This window comes from Moschus berezovskii, chromosome 13, assembly GCF_049115385.1.
Source record: "Moschus berezovskii isolate FMDL1 chromosome 13, NW_MosBer_1.0, whole genome shotgun sequence".
NCBI classification, from domain to species: domain Eukaryota; kingdom Metazoa; phylum Chordata; class Mammalia; order Artiodactyla; family Moschidae; genus Moschus; species Moschus berezovskii.
The window spans coordinates 67519926-67540269 of record NC_142472.1 but is presented as its reverse complement, the minus strand read 5'-3'; the positions used below and the strand labels follow the sequence as shown (position 1 = coordinate 67540269).

Below are 20344 nucleotides of genomic sequence, written 5' to 3'. Positions count from 1 at the left end.
CATGTCCACAGAGTTGGTGATGCCATCCAGCTATCTCATTCTCTGTCGTCCCCTTCTCCTCCCGCCCCCAACCTTTCCCAGCATCAGAGTCTTTTCCAGTGAGTCAACTCGTCGCATGAGGTGGCCAAAGTATTGCAGTTTCAGCTTTAGCATCAGTCCACTATTCCTTGCTCTATCAAGACTGCTGCTGCTGCTGCTAAGTCACTTCAGTCGTGTCCGACTCTGTGTGACCCCATAGACGGAAGCCCACCAGGCTCCCCCGTCCCTGGGATTCTCCAGGCAAGAACACTGGAGTGGGTTGCCATTTCCTTCTCCAACGTGTGAAAGTGAAGTCGCTCAGTCGTGTCCGACCTTTAGCGACCCCACGGACTGCAGCCTACCAGGCTCCTCCATCCATGGGATTTTCTAGGCAAGAGTACTGGAGTGGCTTGCCATTGCCTTCTCCGTCTCCTAAGTCATTGGGCCTTTGCCTAGATATTAGGCAAATTAGGGGGCTTTAGTCTATCAAGACTAAAGCCCCCTAATTTGCCTAATATCTAGGCAAAGGCCCAATGACTTAGTTCTAACCTAGTTATCTAAATTCATGTGACCTTTGCCTCGGGTCTTAAAGCAACGGTCCCAAGTTACTTTTGGGGGAACACTGCATTCTATTTTGGCTTAGGATCTTACCCACAAACCAGAAAAGTCCAGTACTTGACAACTCAAAGCATCTTAATTTACAAGCATACAGGCCACAAATTACAAAATGAAGACATTTTTTACTGAGTCAGCAGAGACATCTGTCCAATGCCCCTGCAATTCCCTACTTACAGTTTTGAACTGAGAAGATCATCACATGTGGCATTTATTGCCTTTTACTAGAACGAGCTGTTGTCTGGCACTTTGCTCTGTATGGACAATATCTGTTTTCTGCTTCTGGTCTCAGTCCTTTCTCCACATGGTCTAGGCACACAAGATACGATTTTTTTTTTTTTTTTTGATGGGGGCAGTGGTGATGTCAAAATAAGTGCCTAGAAAACAGGTCACAAAGCAAATCAGTATAGAGGGGAAACTGCTTCACCATGGGAATTATTATTTAATTGCTGGTTGAATTCCTGATTTCTGGTTAAATATGTCTAGCAAATATGTCAACCTCCCTCAAAGCCAAATCAAACCCAACAGCAACATTAGACTTTTCAAAAAATGTAATTTATAGTTTCCAGAAATCAGACAAAAATGTCCTATAGATTTTATATAAAAGCTCTAAGGGTACGTAAAAATAAATCCTTATCACATTATAAATATGACTTAAATGTCCTAGCAGAAGGCAAAAGTTCCATATTGATCCACAATTTTTTCTTTTCTTTCTGAAAGCTTAATCAAGTGACTTGGACAGTCTTTCATAAAATTGTCCAAGAAAGTTTATAAGAAAACCCATTTCAGTCAATAAGGTAGCTCTAATAAGCAGAGGGATTCAGAAGCATACCATTAACTCTAGTTAATGCATTGTAGCAGATGTTCAATACAGTTATTTTTGTGATTATAGTAATGAGGGCTCTTGGAAATTTTTTTTCTGAAAAGTAATTTTTAATATAAGGACTTTTCATTCTACTTGCATCTCCCATCTCCTCAGTGTGTGCATGTGTGGTTAGTTGCTCAGTTTTGTGTCCTACTCTTTTAAGGCCCCATGTCCTGTAGCCTTCTGGGCTCCTCTGTCCAAGCTATTCTCCAGGTAAGAATACTGGAGTGGGTTGCCATTTCCTTCTCCAGGGTGTCTTCCTGACCCAGGGATCGAACTTGCGTCTCATGCATTACGGAGGATTCTTTACTGCTGAGCCACTGGGAGAGCCTCATTTCCTTAGCGAAGTGAAAGCTGCTCAGTCGTGTCCGACTCTTTGCAACCACATGGACTAGTCCATGCAATTCTCCAGGCCAGAATACTGGAGTGGGTAGCTGTTCCCTTCTCCAGGGGATCTTCCCAACCCAGGGATGGAACCCAGGTCTCCTGCATTGCAGGTGGACTCTTTACCAGCTGAGCCACCAGGAAAGTCCATCTCCTCAGAGAGACAACAAATAAAAGCCAATAGGATACAGTTAAATTATACTTTCTTGGAAAGTTTTAGATGATCAGTTAGATCACGAATAGCCTCAAAATTTCATAGGCTTTCCAACAATTCATTCCCCTATGCACAGGTTTCTGGCTTTGATTAAAATTTTAAAAAGAAATTTCTTCAAGATAGTTAATTAAGGCTTAAATGTTAACAGGCAGCATACAACAGAGGAGCTCTGATAAGTGAAACAATTAAAGATGGAGAACTTCTGAATTACCAGGTAAGAGTCTGGGCATTTTTATATTTATGTAGCTGGTATTCAGCCTTTCCAGAACATATTGTCTCCAAATTACTACTGATTTTCAGCAATCAATTGCCATTTATCAAGCATCTTGCAGAGTACATAATAAAAAATAAAATAGATGGATCCATGATCAGATTTCATTAAAATAATTTCTTAGGCATTTTAACTGGATTAAGATGTTACCCAGGAGAGGTGCCAAATAAACTAATCTGTGCTAATGTGTTAAAAAAAAAAAAAGCTTCTGCCCATAAAGAAGGATGTATTAATTGTTCTAGGGCAGATACAGGAGCACAAAAGAGAGAAACAGTATTTCTGAATGAGGAGGAAAAGTGAACTGGGAAAATTTCATGCAGGGGCTAGATAGCCTAAAAATATTTAGATAGCTAAAGATGAGGGAAAGTACATCCTAAGAGTAAATAATTTGAGCTAAGGGAAGATGAAAATTAGAGGTTTGGAAAAGGAGTAATGTTTTTATTTGGCTTAACAATAGTGCTACAATATTAATTAATAATCATTTCTGTAGTGGTAAGGTCAATCTCAACTGGGCAAAAAGTATCCCTGATATTAGGCTTTTGGCTATGCAACCTCTTCCTCTCAAGATTTCTCACTTGATTTGCTGAGTTAAAGGCCTAGACTGCCCAATATTTAGGGTAATTTGATCTAACTTAAGCCTAGGCTTTCTTCTAATATTTCTTACAACTCATGTTTTATTTTCCTTCAGATCATCACACTTTGATTTTTCAAAGGACTGCAGGCAATCTGAATATACTCTCATTTTCTTCACTTAGAAATTAAGGCACATTATGCAGAGGAAGGAAAACAATCTCAAACATGTACACTTATTTCCCTACCATCTCCCCAAGACTAATCTGTTTTAAACCTGTAACTCTCTTCCTTACCTGATCATGACTTTCTTCATGTTTTCTGCACTAAGTCTCCAATTCTTTCATTTCATTGAGTTAATCCTATTTTTCAATAGATAGCTTATTTTCCACCTCCTCTAAGAAGTCTTCTCCATTCTCTAGATCCGTATTTTCTTTGAGATTCTACTGCACTTCAAGTCCATAAGACAGACGCCACTCTTCTCTAGTTGTTTAAGTGAGTACAATATTACCAGCTAGGGTAAAAGTTCTTTGCTGACAGTGACCATCTTTTTTAGACTATTGTGAAGTACCGGGCATAGAATATGTCTTTAATAATAAAAGATCATCTCACTTGAAAAATGTAAACAGAAAACTTTTAAGGAATTTTAAGAATTATTTTAATAGCTTTTTGATGAGATGAAATTATATTCAATCTCATTTATAGACCTCAAATTATCACGTCAGATTTTTACACTATTCAAAGTAGATTTGCATATGAATAAAACTGTCCTGCTCTACTTTGGTAAGGTATATAACATACATAAATAAACATGTTATGTACATAACCATGATCAAAACCAGTCGCCATTCTTGGGATTTTCCGGGGTGGTCCAGTGCTTTTGACTCCATGCATCGACTGCAGGTGGCACGGGTTCGATCCATGGGTTCCCTGATTGGGGAAATAAGATCCTTCATGCCACACAGCCCAGAACAAAACAAAACACAGTAGCCATTCTTGATAATCCAATCCCTTCTGATACAATTTCTGGCAATAGGAGAGATTTACAAGTATTAATACTTGGTTGTGGCCTTGCTTAAAGCCAATAGATTATAATTGAAAGGTTTGAAATTTGAATCCTTTAGACTATACACCTTTCAAGTGTGTTGTCAAATTACAAATACAATATAATTTTGTTCAGTTTGAAATAAAGTGAAATTTTGCTTAAAGGAATCTGAATTCTTCAAATTGAATCCACCTGAATTTGTCTCTTGAACTCTACTTCAAGAAAAAAGTCAACTTTAAGAAAAATTATAACCAAACACCCTTTGGATTTTATGGCTTAGAACACATTAAATACTACTCTTGAAACTTCTATACCTATTATATGACTTGACCATTACATAAAATATTCAGCATATTGTTTAAGACAAAATATACTGAAATTTTGTAATTTTTATTACTGCTTTACAAAATATTCAAACAAGGTTTAAGATCATTGTAAACTCCAGTTGACTAAATATCCAGTGCTTCATATTGTCCCATTAATTAAATTAAATACTTTATCTGATAAACATTAAATTTTTTTATTTTTCAAAAATAAGAATGAGTGTGTCTCTCCTTCTCCAAGTTTCCATGGAGCTGTTTTTCTTTCTGTTGGCTATGTTTCATATAGTCAAGGTTACAATCTGACAAAAGTGTGGGAAAAAAAATCTAAAATTTTTTCTAGAATGGAAAAGGTAAATATATAATATCCAAAATTCTAAGGTGATAACAGGTTTCCACCTGTCTGCAGGATTATGTAACCTTTTCTTTAATGAGTAACATGTTAGTGTACAGAATTATTTATAAAATAAATACATTGTAGACTGACTCTGTCCTAGGATTATAAAAAATTAGGACAAGACAGATCTTTTACTTACAATTTACACTGAGACTTGAAGAGAGCAATTTACTTAAGGTCACACAACTTTAAGCCAAGCCAATTTTTAACTATTTGAATATGACAACATTTAACTTCTCTAGGATAGGAAAAATTTAAGATTCTGTTTACATTGTCATTCCCCTGGCAAAATAACCAAGCGGTACTAAACACTTCTTTAGGACAATATTCACAAATATGAACTTTATTATACTAAATTATAACTTTTTGTTATGCTTCATTTCATGATCTTCTAAATCAGTGGGAAAACTTATGTTTCTCCTACATGCTTAATTCATCTAAATCAAATTCATTTTGATGACACTGAAGAGACTAGTATCAGAGGTAAATGCCTCTGAATAACTTGTTGAATGAATAAATAGCTGTACATTACTGTACACTCATACATTACTGAATGAGATTCAAGTGATGGAAGTTTCATTGTTGGAGATTTTAAAAATGAGGACAAAATGAGAGAAAATAACTTACAGATTCTCATGTCTAGAATCATCAAATTAATCTAATGGATATTTTTACTTCTAATTTATTTCTTGATTTTCTACATTATTCTTAATTCTCGTAGGAATCCTAATCCTGAATCATTTTTTTTTAGAAAGACCTAGATCATTGCAATTTCTTTTCCTTAGGAGCCAGTAACAGAACCAAACACATAGTCTAAAAAGATTTACTCTAGAAAAATTATGTTTCTAGAAGTTTCATATTTTCAACTATGAGAAATTAAAAACTACTGAATATTAAAAGTAAACATTTTGAAAACAGAGGTTGCAAAGTTGTAAGACTGTTGATAACAGAATTCTAAAAATTCTAACTTACCACCATGTTAAATAAATCAGATGGATTCATTCAATATCAATTTAAATGTTTATGGGAAATCTACTCCATGTCAGGTATGTTTTCAGTTGAATTTTACAGTTCTTATATGCATAAGGAAATTGTTACTTGAAATACATCAGATATCACAAATAATAAAAATTATACATTTCTACACACAAACAAATGAAAACTACAAAAATTTAAATAGCAGTTTCATATAAAAAGGTTGTCATACTAAGACAGGAAATGAAACAAGATGAAAAGTAAACTGCCAAAATAAGTAATTTCCATACAACTTTAGACCTCTTTGTGGCAAGGAACTATGCAGTCCTAGATTGATGACAAGGTTATAGGCTGATTTCATCATTCGCATGCTTCCTTTCGCAGGTCTCTGGATAAATTCCATTGCGCAATTATCTATTTAAAGGTAACTAACTGCTGACATGTGTTGTATTTAGAATCTTGATGTCAAAATCCTAAACAGTATCTTAGGCTTCTTCCTTATTTAAAAATGACGATATTATTGGCAGTGAGCAATTAATTTTAGAAAACATCTTAAAAACAATCTCAGAGTGCAGACCTATCAGGAATATTATCAATGAACAGATTTGTTAATTATAAAACACCCAAATATTTGGTAGGTCATGTCTAGTTTGGAAGGCATTTTAACTATGAAGAGCAAGAGACCATCATGCGAAATCAATCTGAGAGCAAGCAGAGTATTATAAGGTTAGAACTTCAGTTAATTTGGGAATATATTTGGGTTCTCCAAACGAAAGTAGAGTACAGAAGTCAGATGATTTCCCAATTCAGGGTCAAGTAGCTGAATGCCATGAATTTAGGCAGGCAGCATTTAGAGGCTGGGTACTGTGTGTTCAGGAAGCTGGTTAAAGAGTCTGGGAGATCAGAAAGAAAAGAACACGAAGACAGTGCTAGGAAAAAAGGTCACACCCTATGACCTCAGTGGCAAAGATGAAAGTGAAAACTATTTCTTGATGAGAAACAGAGACAGTCATAAATAGTTGTTCTGGTTGAATTCTTACATACAAGCTAATATAACTTGATTGGTCTAAGCAAGGTTGATTTGAATTGGGCTGTCTTAAGCAATGGAGCGTAGGGTCAGTCAGGTGAATGATAAAGTGGGGAAAATAGCCATCAAATAATTTTAATACTTTTAAAATTACTCAATATTTTATAACCCCCCAAATCTTGAGATGGAAATAGAGCTAACTGGAATTCCTGACCTCCATAATGCTTTCTTGTAACATTTCAAGAAGAACATCTCGGAAGCCACTTCAATCTACCACACAGTTTTCCTAAGACTTACATCCGGTGTACTGTCAAAGTTTGTCTGTTACCTAGAAGATAAAACATGCTCTGTGAAATTCTTTATGCCTTAACTAATGCATCATCTCAGTCAGAGATAAAGAGCCTTCACAGACTTACTTTATGTATAAAATATAAAACTTGCTATTAGCTGGGAAGAACTATTTCATGTTTCTCATTTCTCTTTCCCTGTGATCCTTCAGTGAAACTGTGATACTGGTGATCTGGAAATAGATTTGATCTAACTGATCTTAGGAGAATTCTACTGAAAGGATCTAGCTTCTGGCTATCTAACAAGCCAGTTGTTTTGAATAGTCATCCTAATATTGGAATCAATGCATTATTGGTATCAATGCATTCAACAGCAATGAAGGGAATTAACATGATATTGAGTGCTATATGAGATTATGGGCTCACCAAATGGGCTAAGATACAGTCTGGGCTCAAGCCTAATAGGCTTACAGGAAAATCACAGAGAAATAAGGAAAATAATCACAATATGATGTAACATAAGCAATAATGAAATGACTATAGGGATGAGAACAGAAAAGGGAGTTGTTAATTTTGTGTGTGTGTATGTGAAGAGGGAGGAGGTTGACCTTCTGAGACAATACCCCAGAATATTTCTGAAGCCTCAGTGAGAACCTGCAATACTGCCTAGAATTTCTCTATAGGACACAATGAAGTTAATAATGATTAAGCTGGCCAGAAGCCCTTTAAATTGACATGAAATACAAAGAAAATGGTATGTTTCATAGCTTAATCTGCAAAATAAGTTTACAATTTAAATGTATAATTTTTCTGCAGACTTCTAGTTACAAAAGCTCTATTTTCTCTTAGATTTTGATTAGTTTCTAAAGAGACACGTGAAGTGAGATAACAATGCTGTTTGATGCTAGGATGCCTTATGAGCAGTACAACCAAGTATGACCTACAGATTTGTAGACTTGCTCTGGACAGTTAGGTGGGGCAGTTTTCTCAGGGCGGACACTGCTACTAAGGGCTGACACACATAAACACCCAGGTCCAGTGTTACCAAAACACCATTCTCAGAGCATGTCTCCTTGCAGTGTGAGCACCATCATGGAGTACTTCAGAAGTTAATTTGTGCTTAGTATAGTCCATCCACAGAGAAAGCGATGGCAAGCCACTCCAGTATTCTTGCCTAGAAAATCCCATGGATGGAGCAGCCTGATAGGCTGCAGACCGTGGGGTCGCTAAGGGTTGGACACAACTGAACGACTTCACACATTGGAGAAGGAAATGGCAACCCACTCCAGTGTTCTTGCCTGGAGAATCCCAGGGACGGGGGAGCCTGGTGGGCTTCCGTCTATGGGGTCACACAGAGTCGGACATGACTGAAGTGACTTAGCAGCAGCAGCAGGAGCATAGTCCATTCACATACAAATCTATCTTAACATTCTTTGGAAAGTGTAACTATCATTTTGAGCATTTTAGGGCTTAATTTCAACTTTGTCTCCTCCTCTGTCTCTTGTTAACTATAGGACAGAGGTTGTAGCTCATTAAGTATGAGCTCTGCAATCAAACTGAGCTTCAATTCTGACTTCCCCTTTTACTAGTTATGTGACAGTAGGCAATCTGTTTCCCTGTGACTCAGTTTCCTTACAACATGGGAGTAATAATGTATCTCCTCCATTAGGTGGTTTATGAGAGTTGAAAGGATTTTTAAATGCAAAAGTTTCTGGCAAAGGATAAAAATGTGTCAGCAGTAATTTCTGTCACTAATAGCACCTAAATGAGTGGTTTCCATATGCAGTTAAAAAGAAATCATAGCCACAACCCAAGGGGTAGATATTTCAATGTTTTGATTTGATTGATTTGGATTACTTTTACTAAAATAACCACTCAAAATAAAAATTTAATGGCCTATTTCCCAGAGGGACAAATAAACATTAACAAGTGTCCAAGGGCTGATGTTCCTTATTAACAACTCTCTATCAAGAATCTATCAATTTGTAAGAGAACCATACTAGTCTGAAAACTAATTGTAAAAACTAAGAAGCCATCATTAAAAGATGTCATAAAAATCATCTCAGCCAACTCATAGTACTATTTACTCAAGTCTCAACTATGATGTGGGCTCTAAAGACTAGCAAATATATTACAGAATTGTTTCCTGTATGTTTGATGACAGATGACAACTCAATCCAGTGCCAATTTCAGAGTGAGACTGATCTTCCTAGGAGCACTCCACTTAATAACTGGGCACCTACACTGTGTCTGGTAAGGTAATAAAATCCCCAGTTGAAGCTGAATCTCCCTGTATTTAACTACATATACAGAATTCCAAAAGCAGCTATTCTAAGCCCAAATTATGGCTCTGCAGTCTTATGAAAAATCCAAGCACCCTAGAATATAAACATCAAAGAATATCCCATTGACACTGACTTAACTGCCCTCTCAAAACTGTGATTAAGAATTTCTCCAGAATTGGCCCCTTCTTGTTTATCCAACGTCTTCAACTTTATTCTCCTTTGAAGTTTTAAGAGGAAAATGAAAACTTAATGATCCAGTTCTATACTGGGTTTATTCAACAGCCTTGATAAAGTAATCCTTCTTGAAAACAAATGCCAACTTGTAAGTTTTTAGTATTTAAAATTTATGTTCAAACTTTAGTAGCTCATTGTTAACATTTTCATAGTTTTAAGATGTGACACATATTTCTCTAAACCTTGATCTTCAAATTTTCTTATATACTCAGTTCTGTTAAAATAATGGTTTTCAGTAAAAACTGTCCTAAAAAGAATCCAGAAATTTCCCTAGTGTCCTTTAGTCAAAGATAGTTAGCACATGTGCTCTTAAAGGCAAGTTTGTTCAAGCTGATGTACTGATTTTCTTCATTTCAAATGTTATGTTTAAATCTTACTCCTCCCTCCAATTTCATCCCTCTTGGGGTCTCTGGTAAAGCAGTCCATTTCCATAATGTACACTTCCACAGTCGGTAGAAATCCCTTACTTAATAGTTTACATTTGCACTCCCTGAAACTCCATCTCTTGTTTTGCCCTTCTGTATTTTGCAATACAGAAAAAAAGGTCTCAATATTATTTTTTCAAGCAAGCTTCTCAATACTTTCAAGAACCCCTTAGGACATTTGCCATCTCTTATTTTTTCAGCTCTCTGAATGCCCTCTAATTGGTTCACATCCATTATCTGTATGAGGCCTACACAAGCCACACGCACCAACTTTCAATCAACAGTGGTTTGGGGGAACAAGTGTTTATTAGCATACAGCAATAAATTATAAGCCTAAATAAATGAAAAATTTTCATGCTAGTTTTGAAACTTGTTGTGGACCTGTACCTAAATTCCAAATCATCTAATTTGGTTCCCCAAAAAAACACTTTCAATTCCCTTTATTACTGTCTTAAACGAATTTAATATCTAAAGAGAGAAGTAAACTCATCAGGATTTTTTTCTGAAGAGTATAACTATGTGGAAATTTAGTCATCAATTTTTAAAAATCCAAATTCCTTGTTTTATAAGTAAATATACCAAGAGAGTTGTATCTAAAAAAATGGTCTGAGGGCTTATGATGAACTTGAGCCTTTATTTTTGGGTGCTTTCCCTACTTTTTTTCAAGGATACAATGCCAAGTAAAATGGTGACAAAACTAGCCTAACAGAGGGTCTAACTTGACACCTGTACCATAGGCGAGTTCTGGTGACAAACACCCCTCCTCTCAGTCAGATTTTAAACTCCCAAGTTTCTTGATTAGCTGAATTGTCGTATTCTAAATCTAAACTACTTTTAAGAGTTTTAAATTATAAAATACTGAAATGTGAGAAAAACAGATTGAGACAATTTTTGCTCTCTAAATGGGTTGCTGTAACAGGTTATGAATTTATATCATGTGTCATGTTTACATTCTGATAACCAGTCATGTTTTAATCCAAATTTCTTAGTAAATGTTTTTTGAATATTGAATGTGACTTCCATAATTTTAGAACACCGGTTCAGCTTTTTGATAAATTTGACGTAATTATTGGGGTACGCACAGGATTTAATTACTATACTGGTCCAAGACTTTCTTCAGCAAATCTCGAACAGTACACTTTCAGTAATTATTTCTCTCTCCCAATTAAAATCCTTCAATGACCTCCCCTGCCTCAGAAAGGCTCTCAAACAATGGAAAGGTACTGGGGATGACAGGCAGGTGTGGAAGAGGAAGCCAGATGGCAAACAAGATGCATTTTCTCCTGTGCTTGTTTACTCAAATATCTTGAGCAAAGTTCAAAAACTTAAGCATTTTTACAGTAAAATATTATGGAACAGATGATAAAATTAGTGGTTTTTACCTATATGGTTGACTCCTGATCAACAAGGGGGTTTACCGACCCACCTTGTAGCTGAAAATCCATGTACAACTTTATGCACTCGTATGCAAAGCCACTTGTCGTGTCTGACTCTTTGGAACCCCATGGACTGTAGTCCACCAAGCTCCTCTCTGTCCATGGGATTTTCCAGGCAAGAATACTGGAGTGTTGCCATGCCCTTCTCCAAGAGATCTTCCTGACCCAGGGATCAAACTCTTGTCTCTTACGTCTCCTGCACTGGCAGACAGGTTCTTTACCACTAGTGCCACCTGCATAACTTTAGCCGGCCTCTACACCCACGGTTCTGCATCCTCAGATTCAAACAACTGTACATCGTGTAATACTGTAGCATGTATTTATTGAGAAAAATAAAGACTCCCACAGTTCAAACCCACATTGTCTGGGGGTCAACTGTATTTTAGATAAACGTCAAGAAAAACTTTCTGAGCCAGCAGCATATCTCATCTCTCTTCTAGAGGGTGATGTTCTTTCTAGCTCCTGGCATAGTTACAAGTTAGGAAATAAACTCTCTAATCCAACTATACATTTAGAAGGAAATAACATACTGTTAATAATAGTAATTCTCACTGGATGATAAAAATATAATTTTTAAACAGAATTTTTTGCCTTTTTTGAGGTTTCTATGCCTATACATTATTTCTATGGTAGGAAAAAATTAAAAACTTGTCTTTATTAATATAGTTCCAAAGTTAAAACAGATAGCCACTCCTTTTCTTATACTTACCTTTTTAGGTTTTGGGGGGCTGGAAGGCAGGAGAAATGACAGCAAAACTTTTCAACAAAGAATTCAAGAAGTGACTCTTGAATTCCTTCTCAACCCTCCTTTAAGAAACAGAGCAGACTGCTGCCCTGAGGCGGATTTTAAAGTTATTTGATTTTTGAAATTACCTGTTTAGTTCTTCCCAAAATAGTTAATTCTTCATTATCACTTCTAAAGTTCCTGAACCCATAAGAACTTAGGTTTTCCATTTATGAACTTCCAAAGGAGGTGATTAAGTGGTGGTAAGGCTGCTTCAAGTATTTCTATTTTTCAAGGATCTTTTCCCAACACCACCCCCCAAATCATACATGTTTATTTATAATATAAAAAATAAGATTTACCTCACACTATAGTACACCAGTAATAACATTTTAGCATACGATTCTTCTAATGATTCATACTATGTGGTAACGTTTTTCACATAACCAGGAAGTTTCTAGCTCATTAAATACTCATTACATTATTTTAAATAGCTGCACAGTATTCCACTCAGCATGTTAATCAGTTTATTACTGGACACTTTAAAAACTCTTCCAATCCTCTAATATTATAAACAATACTATAATAAACACATGGAATACTTCTTAAATGGTTCTATTTGTCAACACTGCTTACCGTATTAGCAAAGTGAAATAAAGAATCCATATTCTTTTAAGAATTCTTTAATTCTTCTAGTGTGCTAAGAGCCTAGAAATATGACTAGTCCACACTGTATGTGGTATATATATTTTCATATAACTGAGAAAAAAATCAGCTGTATCATTTGTCAGCATAAAATTAATATTTGAACTTTGGGTGTTTTGAAATTCTGGATGTCTTAGTCTACCTGCCTTTTGCTTCTTAAGTTTAAATTTTTTATTTTAAATTTTTTTCATGTTGTCAGTACATTTATAAAAGGAAAATATACATGAATAAATGAGGTAAAATTAATGATAGAAATGCTGTATTTCTTTGTTAAGTGAGAGAAAAAGGTTAAGAGCTACAGGGATAAATTTTTTGTAACATGGGAAGGAGAGAAAATGCCAGAGAAACTCAAGGAACATTCAGCATAGTGCATTTAAAAACTGTACAGGAATAAGTTGGGGAAGAATTGGGGTGGTGAAAGGGCATAAATAAGGGCACTGAAATTAGAGATAGAAAAACAAGACTGAGTAGGACTAGGTTGCTTGAAAAAAACGGAAAAACTTCAAAAATGTTGGGGCAAGATCATGAGGTACAAGAAGTCTTGAGTTTTATCCTATATGCAAAAGCAGTGCATTAGGAAGATTAAATTAGTGGGACATACCATAGGCGATGAACACTTTCAGGCAAGTAAGTCCTTAGCTAAAATGCTAACAGAGTTGGAATAAGTGAGAAAAACGACAGCAATTACTAGAATGGAGGAATCAGACAATTCATTCAGCTAGCTTTGACTAGGCTAAACTGAGCAAGTAAAAACAATTTCAGAGCCATCGAAACAATTCATAAAAACCTGATCATCATACATATACCTATTAACCAACCATTTTAATATTTTATGTTCTAAATGGTCTCAGATGGAGGTTCTAACTGAGTCAGATCTAAAAAAAAAATACTCTTATCTACAAAGGTCAAATAGGCTGAGCCTCACACACACAAACATCAAGGTAGTTTTAAAGAAGGAAAATTAAACCTGTATGTTAAGCTAACAGCTTAAACAGCCGTAAAATCTAGCTCCTAGAAACTTTATGAGCTATTATTCTCTCTTGTATATTTGATCATAGCCATCCAAAACTTCTTGCTGCTCTTTTTGGTAAACATCAAAAATGTTTCAGCCACAAGGTCTCTGTAGGTGTTATTTCATCTGCTCGAAAGGCTCTTCTCCCAGAAACCTAGTGGTTTGTTCCTTTAGTTTTTAGGTCTTCGTTCAAATGTTCTTTGTGAGGCATTTTCTGACCACACTATTGAAAAACACATCTGCCTGCCTGCCTTCCAAACCCGTTTAACCCATTCCTCCCACACCCCTTGCTTTATTTTTTTTCATAGAACTTACCACCACTTGACATACCAGATATTAGCACCTATCAGTTTTTTGTGTATTCTATTACCCATGCCTCACTCCCAAAATTGTAAGCTCTATGAGGGCTCAAATTTATCTGCTTTGTTCAGGGCTGATCCTTAGTGCCTGTAATAAAATTTGTAGTCCTCTCTATATAAATGCTTCAAATCTATTTAATTAATGCTCTTTGTTAAACATAAGCCAGAAAAGACATTTATGGAAATACAATATAAAAATCTGCATAGACTGTGTGAAAATGTACAAATTATCTTAAATGATGTACCTACACTTTCTCTACTTCTAACTATGGGGCAATGCTTTGTTGTTTCACGCTAAATTGGCATTTAAGTGATCACATGAAAACTTAAAAAAAAATTATCCTATAGTTTACTAGCATATGTATTAAAGTCCAAAGGAAAAAAAAGTTTTAATGGTGCTGTAAGAATTAATATCCCAGAAAATGTTACTTTCATAAATATAAGCATTTCTAAAGATTATAAAATAATGACATGTGGAAATAAGAAAACTTTGGAGTGATTTTAAAATTTCTACTACTTCCTAAAGATTAATTAATGCTAAGTGGTTAAATTATAAAATGATATACAGAATAACTTTAATAACAAGTTAATTAAATTGAAGAACACTTAGTGTAAAGGTGGCTTAAATTTTTTTCTCAGAATAGTTTCTCAAAATCTAACCCTATAGCATAAATATAAACAAGATCCTCTAGGCAGTTTACATTTTTGCAAAACATGAATGTAATCCTAAGAATATAGTAATATAATTCTTATTAATAAGTAATATATTCTTATAATCATAAGAATATAGTAAGTATCAGATTATTGAAGTTAAACAGAATTAAGGGGAACCTGTACTCATCAATATGCTAATATAAATGTATTATTCATGTATTTTTATATGAATCCCATGTATTAATAATCAAGAAACAGACCCATATAGAAGTTATAAATGTTGAATTTAGTTTCAGTATAATACAAACAAAAACTCATCAACTAATTTATCACACTGCACAGTAATTTTAACATAGCAAGTTTAAACTTATTTATTTTGCCAACTTTTTTTTCCACTGCAAATAGCTTAAAAAAAATATCAGAAATCTCTGGTATACATTTTATAAATAAGCAAGGTAAGAACATAAATTCTTAAATTCTACTGGAGAAATTAATTCTCCATTAAAGGGATTCAAAGAAAAATAAATCCTTGATAAGAGGTAAGAAAATAAAAAGTTTTAGCTGGAAATGTACTGATGATGGTCTCCCAGACATGCAAGTGCTTGGGTTGGCCAAAAAAGTTCCTTCGGTTTCAAAGTAAAATGACACATCTTTCATTTCTCCAAGAACTTTATGGAACAATGTATTCCTCATTTTGTTCCACTACCTTCTGCCATTTTTCGGGCAACTTCATAATTTCATCTTCCCCAATGTTTTTATCTTTTTCAGCAAAGATCTGTTCCAGGTGCCTTTCATAGCCTTTCAGGAACTGAAATTTTATTAAGAGAATTTTGTAAAAACTCTAAATGGAAAACAAAAAGGTGCAATGTCTGGTGAATACAGCAGATAAATCGAAACCTTCCAGCCAACTGCAACAGTTTTTGCCTGGCCATCAAAGAAACATGCAGTCTTGCAATATCCCTATGAAAAATTATGTATTTTCTGTTGACTAATTCTGGACATTTTTTGTTGAGTGCTCCTTTCAGTTGGTTTAACTAGCAACAGTACTTGGAATTAATTGTTTGGTTTTCTGGAAGGAGCTCATAATAGAGGACTCCCATCCAATCCCACCATATACACATCACCTCTGGATGAAGACTGGCCTGTTGGTGATGGTTTATTTTGCTTGTCCCATGATCTCCTACATTCCACATTATTGTACAGTATCCACTTTTTAATCACTCATCACAATTTGTTTTAAAAACAAAAAGTTTTCGTTATGTTTCAGTAGAGAATTGTGCACGATGAAATAAGGTCAAGCAGGTTTTTCTCTTAACTTATGTGGAACTCAAACGTCAAAACGATTAACATAACCAAGTTGGTGCTAACGATTTTCAACACTTGATTTGAATATTTTCAGGATGTTGGCTATCTCCTGTGTGGTATAACACTGATCTCAATTTGATCACTATCAACTTCAACTGGTCTACCTGAACGTGGAGCATCATCCAGTGAGAAAATCTACAGCATGACACTTCACTAACTTTTGACACACTCAATCAGTCACAGCCCTTTCTACACACACTGCACAAATCATTGTGTTTCAGTTGCATTTTTACCTTTTTTGAAATAAGCATAATATGTTGAAAATGTTGCTTTTTTCTTCCATCTTCAGCATTAAAATAGCTATACAAAAATTTGCCAATTTTGATTGTTTCTTTTCAAATGCACTCTGATATGACAATTGTATACAATACAATCTAGGGAAGTTGTTTCAAATCAAGTTTAAAAACAACTAAGTGCTACTAGAGGCAAGCTCACGAAAACACTGAACGAACTTTCTGGCCAACCCAATAATTGGTCTAAATATTACTTACTAGAGCCAAATCTAATCTCAAAAGATTAGGCTATTAATTTTTCTCCTTTTTGCTAATACTCAATAAGAAACAACACTTAGCATTAACTTTTTCCATGAATAAGGGCTAGTAATATCCACCTGCAAAAGGAAAAAAAAATGATTTAGAATTTCAACTTCTAAATAAATATAATCACTTAGAGATCAAAGTTTATTAAAGTATAATCCTGCTAAACCAGTTATGACTAACCAAGTATACCACTAATGATACTTGGTAGTTTAAAAACACTTCTAATTCTCTAACAATTAAAAGGTCACATGACTAACTGAAGAAAATATTTACTGTTAAATATGATATTTAGTTTATGATCAAATTTTCAATTCTACATTTACATATATGTGATCTTAAGATACCTGAATTTGAACACAGTATGTGAAATGAATTGTTAACCTACTAAAATATCCCTCTGGCTATCTCCTGAATACTTGCCTGTAGTCCTCTGAGTTAGCGCCAAACTCAATCCATACTCCAAGTAACAGATTTAAGATGCTCAACACTGTAATTATTTGGCATCAACTTAAACTTGAATGAAAAAGATTAGAATTTTTTTCCAAAGACAGAAAAAATGAAATCTTAATATATACCCACATATAACTATTTCTTCTCTGCAAAATAAATGGTCATATTAAGACTAACATGAAAGGGTATAACTTTTATTTTACCATTTGCTCTATTTCAAAAGTACACAAAGATGGAAGTATATTAACCCTTATAAATAAGACTTTAAGTCCTGCTGAGTTACCTAAATGAGTGTTTCATTAGGTATCGACAGGCTATTTCCTGTTCTCTATTAAGAGACTGGAAAGGAGCTGCATACTGTTATAATAAATTTCAGTGCAACAGCTTTTCTATACTTTCTTACTCTCCCAATATTTCAATTTTTTCTTTAATCCATTCTCGGGACTCAAGGTTTTATTTAGCCCCAAATGATCCTTTTTCACATCTTGAGCAACTAGATATAAAGGTTTACTTAGTAAAAGTAAAATGCATTTAGAAGGCAGATTAGACAAAATAAAATTTTCTAAAATCTGACTTCAAATACATTAAAGAAAACAAAATCAAAATAGAAATCTAATTTCGGGGTTGTTCTCTAAAATACTGGAGAAACTCTGTAACTCATTCAATAAATATTTTGAAATATCTCCATATTAGTTCCTGGAATGTTTTTAATGGAACCAAAAATTATCATATATTTGTAACAGTCTTTCATGAAATGGCTGAGATGAAATAAAGGAAACAGGTTAAAAGCTTGATGAATGATTTTTAAAAGCCCTAGTTCAGTTCAGTTCAGTCACTCAGTCATGTCCGACTCTTTGCAACCGCATGAATCACAGCATGCCAGGCCTCCCTGTCTATCACCAACTCCCGGAGTTCACTCAAACTCATGTCCATCGAGTCGGTGATGCCATCCAGCCATCTCATTCTCTGTAGTCCCCGTCTCCTCCCACCCCCAATCCCTCCCAGCATCAGTCTTTTCCAGTGAGTCAACTCATCACATAAGGTGGCCAAAGTACTGGAGTTTCAACTTTAGCATCAGTCCTTCCAATGAACACCCAGGATTGATCTCCTCTAGAATGGACTGGTTGGATCTCCTTGCAGTCCAAGGGACTCTCAAGAGTCTTCTCCAGCACCACTGTTCAAAAGCATCAATTCTTTGGCGATCAGCTTTCTTCACAGTCCAACTCTCACATCCATACATGACCACTGGAAAAACCATAGCCTTGACTAGACGGATCTTGGTATTTATTCTTTTTTATCAGGGTTACGGTTAGGGTTAGGGTTAGACCTTGGTTGGACCTAGGTTGGCTTTTTAATATGCTATCTAGGTTGGTCATAACTTTCCTTCCAAGGAGTAAGCGTCTTTTAATTTCCTGGCTGCAATCAGCATCTGCAGTGATTTTGGAGTCCAAAAAAATAAAGTCTGAAAAAAAAAAAAAGTCTGACACTGCTTCCACTGTTTCCCCATCTATTTCCCATGAAGTGATGGGACCAGATGCCGTGATCTTTGTTTTCTGAATGTTGAGCTTCAAGCCAACCTTTTCACTTTCCTCTTTCACTTTCATCAAGAGGCTTTTTAGTTCCTCTTCACTTTCTGCCAGAAGGGTGGTGTCATCTGCATATCTGAGGTTATTGATATTTCTCCTGGCAATCTTGATTCCAGCTTGTGCTTCTTCCAGCCCAGCGTTCCTCATGATGTACTCTGCATATAAGTTAAATAAGCAGGGTGACAATATACAACCTTGACGCACTCCTTTTCCTATTTGGAACAAGTCCATTCTAAAGGAGATCAGTCCTGGGTGTTCATTGGAAGGACTGATGCTGAAGCTGAAACTCCAATACTTTGGCCACCTCATGTGAAGAGTTGACTCACTGGAAAAGACTCTGATGCTGGGAGGGATTGTGGGCAGGGGGAGAAGGGGATGACAGAATGAGATGGCTGGATGGCATCACTGACTCAATGGACATGAGTTTGAGTGAACTCCAGGAGTTGGTGATGGACAGGGAGGCCTGGTGTGCTGTGAGTCATGGGGTTGCAAAGAGTCGGACACGACTGAGCGACTGAACTGAACTGAAGGCAGTATTACTTCCATTGTAAAAGCTGGCATTTGATTCTAGCCAATATACTGTATTACTTCTTTATTCTGGGGAAAAGTTTTGCTGGAAAAAAGTGAGACTCTTGATCCAGCAATCGCACTCCTGGGCATACACACCCAGGAAACCAGAATTGAAAGAGACACATGTACTCCAATGTTCATCGCAGCACTGTTTATAATAGCCAGGACATGGAAGCAACCTAGATGTCCATCTGCAGATGAATGGATAAGAAAGCTTTCGTACATATACACAATGGAGTATTACTCAGCCATTAAAAAGAATGCATTTCAATCAGTTCTAATGAGGTGGATGAAACTGGAGCCTATTATACAGAGTGACGTAAGACAGAAAGAAATGCACCAATACAGTATACTAACACATATATATGGAATTTAGAAAGATGGAAATATAACCCTGTATACGAGACAACAAAAGAGACACAGTTGTATCGAACAGTCTTTGGGACTTTGTGGGAGAGGGTGAGGGTGGGATGATTTGAGAGAATGACATTGAAACATGTATGTTGTCATATGTGAAACGAATCAGCAGTGCAGGGTCAATGCATGTTTCAGGATACTCGGGGCTGGTGTGCGGGGATGACCCAGATGGAGGATAAAGGGAGGAGGGAGGTGAGAGGGGGGTTCAGGAGGGGGAACTCATGTACACCTGGGGCGAATTCATGTCAATGTATGGCAAAACCAATCAATATAATATTGTAAAATAAATAAAAAAAAATAATAAAAAAACACAAAAAACTGTTATAAACACACACACAAAAAAAGTGAGACTCTTCTTAAAAATGAGAACTCTTATAATAAGTAATTTTCTTTACCTTGAAATTATAATTTAAACAGAAGATGTTCAAACACAACTCCTTAAGTTACACCTGAAATACTTTAAGGGTTTTCAAAACAGACAATTAAAATTGAAGTAATTTTCTAAGAACTGCTTGTATTTTATAGATTTTCTCCTGGGTTACAATTTAAAGGAGTGAGATATTTCTTGTAGAAAATAAGACCAGGAGTATGGTAC

General features: G+C 35.5%; 1 protein-coding gene across 1 annotated transcript in view; it reads right to left on the bottom strand.

Moving 5' to 3' along the window:
- The window catches only part of LOC129556287 (uncharacterized), a 78453-nt gene that overhangs the window by 35148 nt on the left and 22961 nt on the right, over positions 1 to 20344 (bottom strand). The window contains exon 3 of the mRNA XM_088842737.1: positions 811 to 3867. The gene's annotated coding sequence lies outside the window, so the exon portion shown is untranslated. The remainder of the gene's footprint in view (positions 1 to 810; positions 3868 to 20344) is intronic.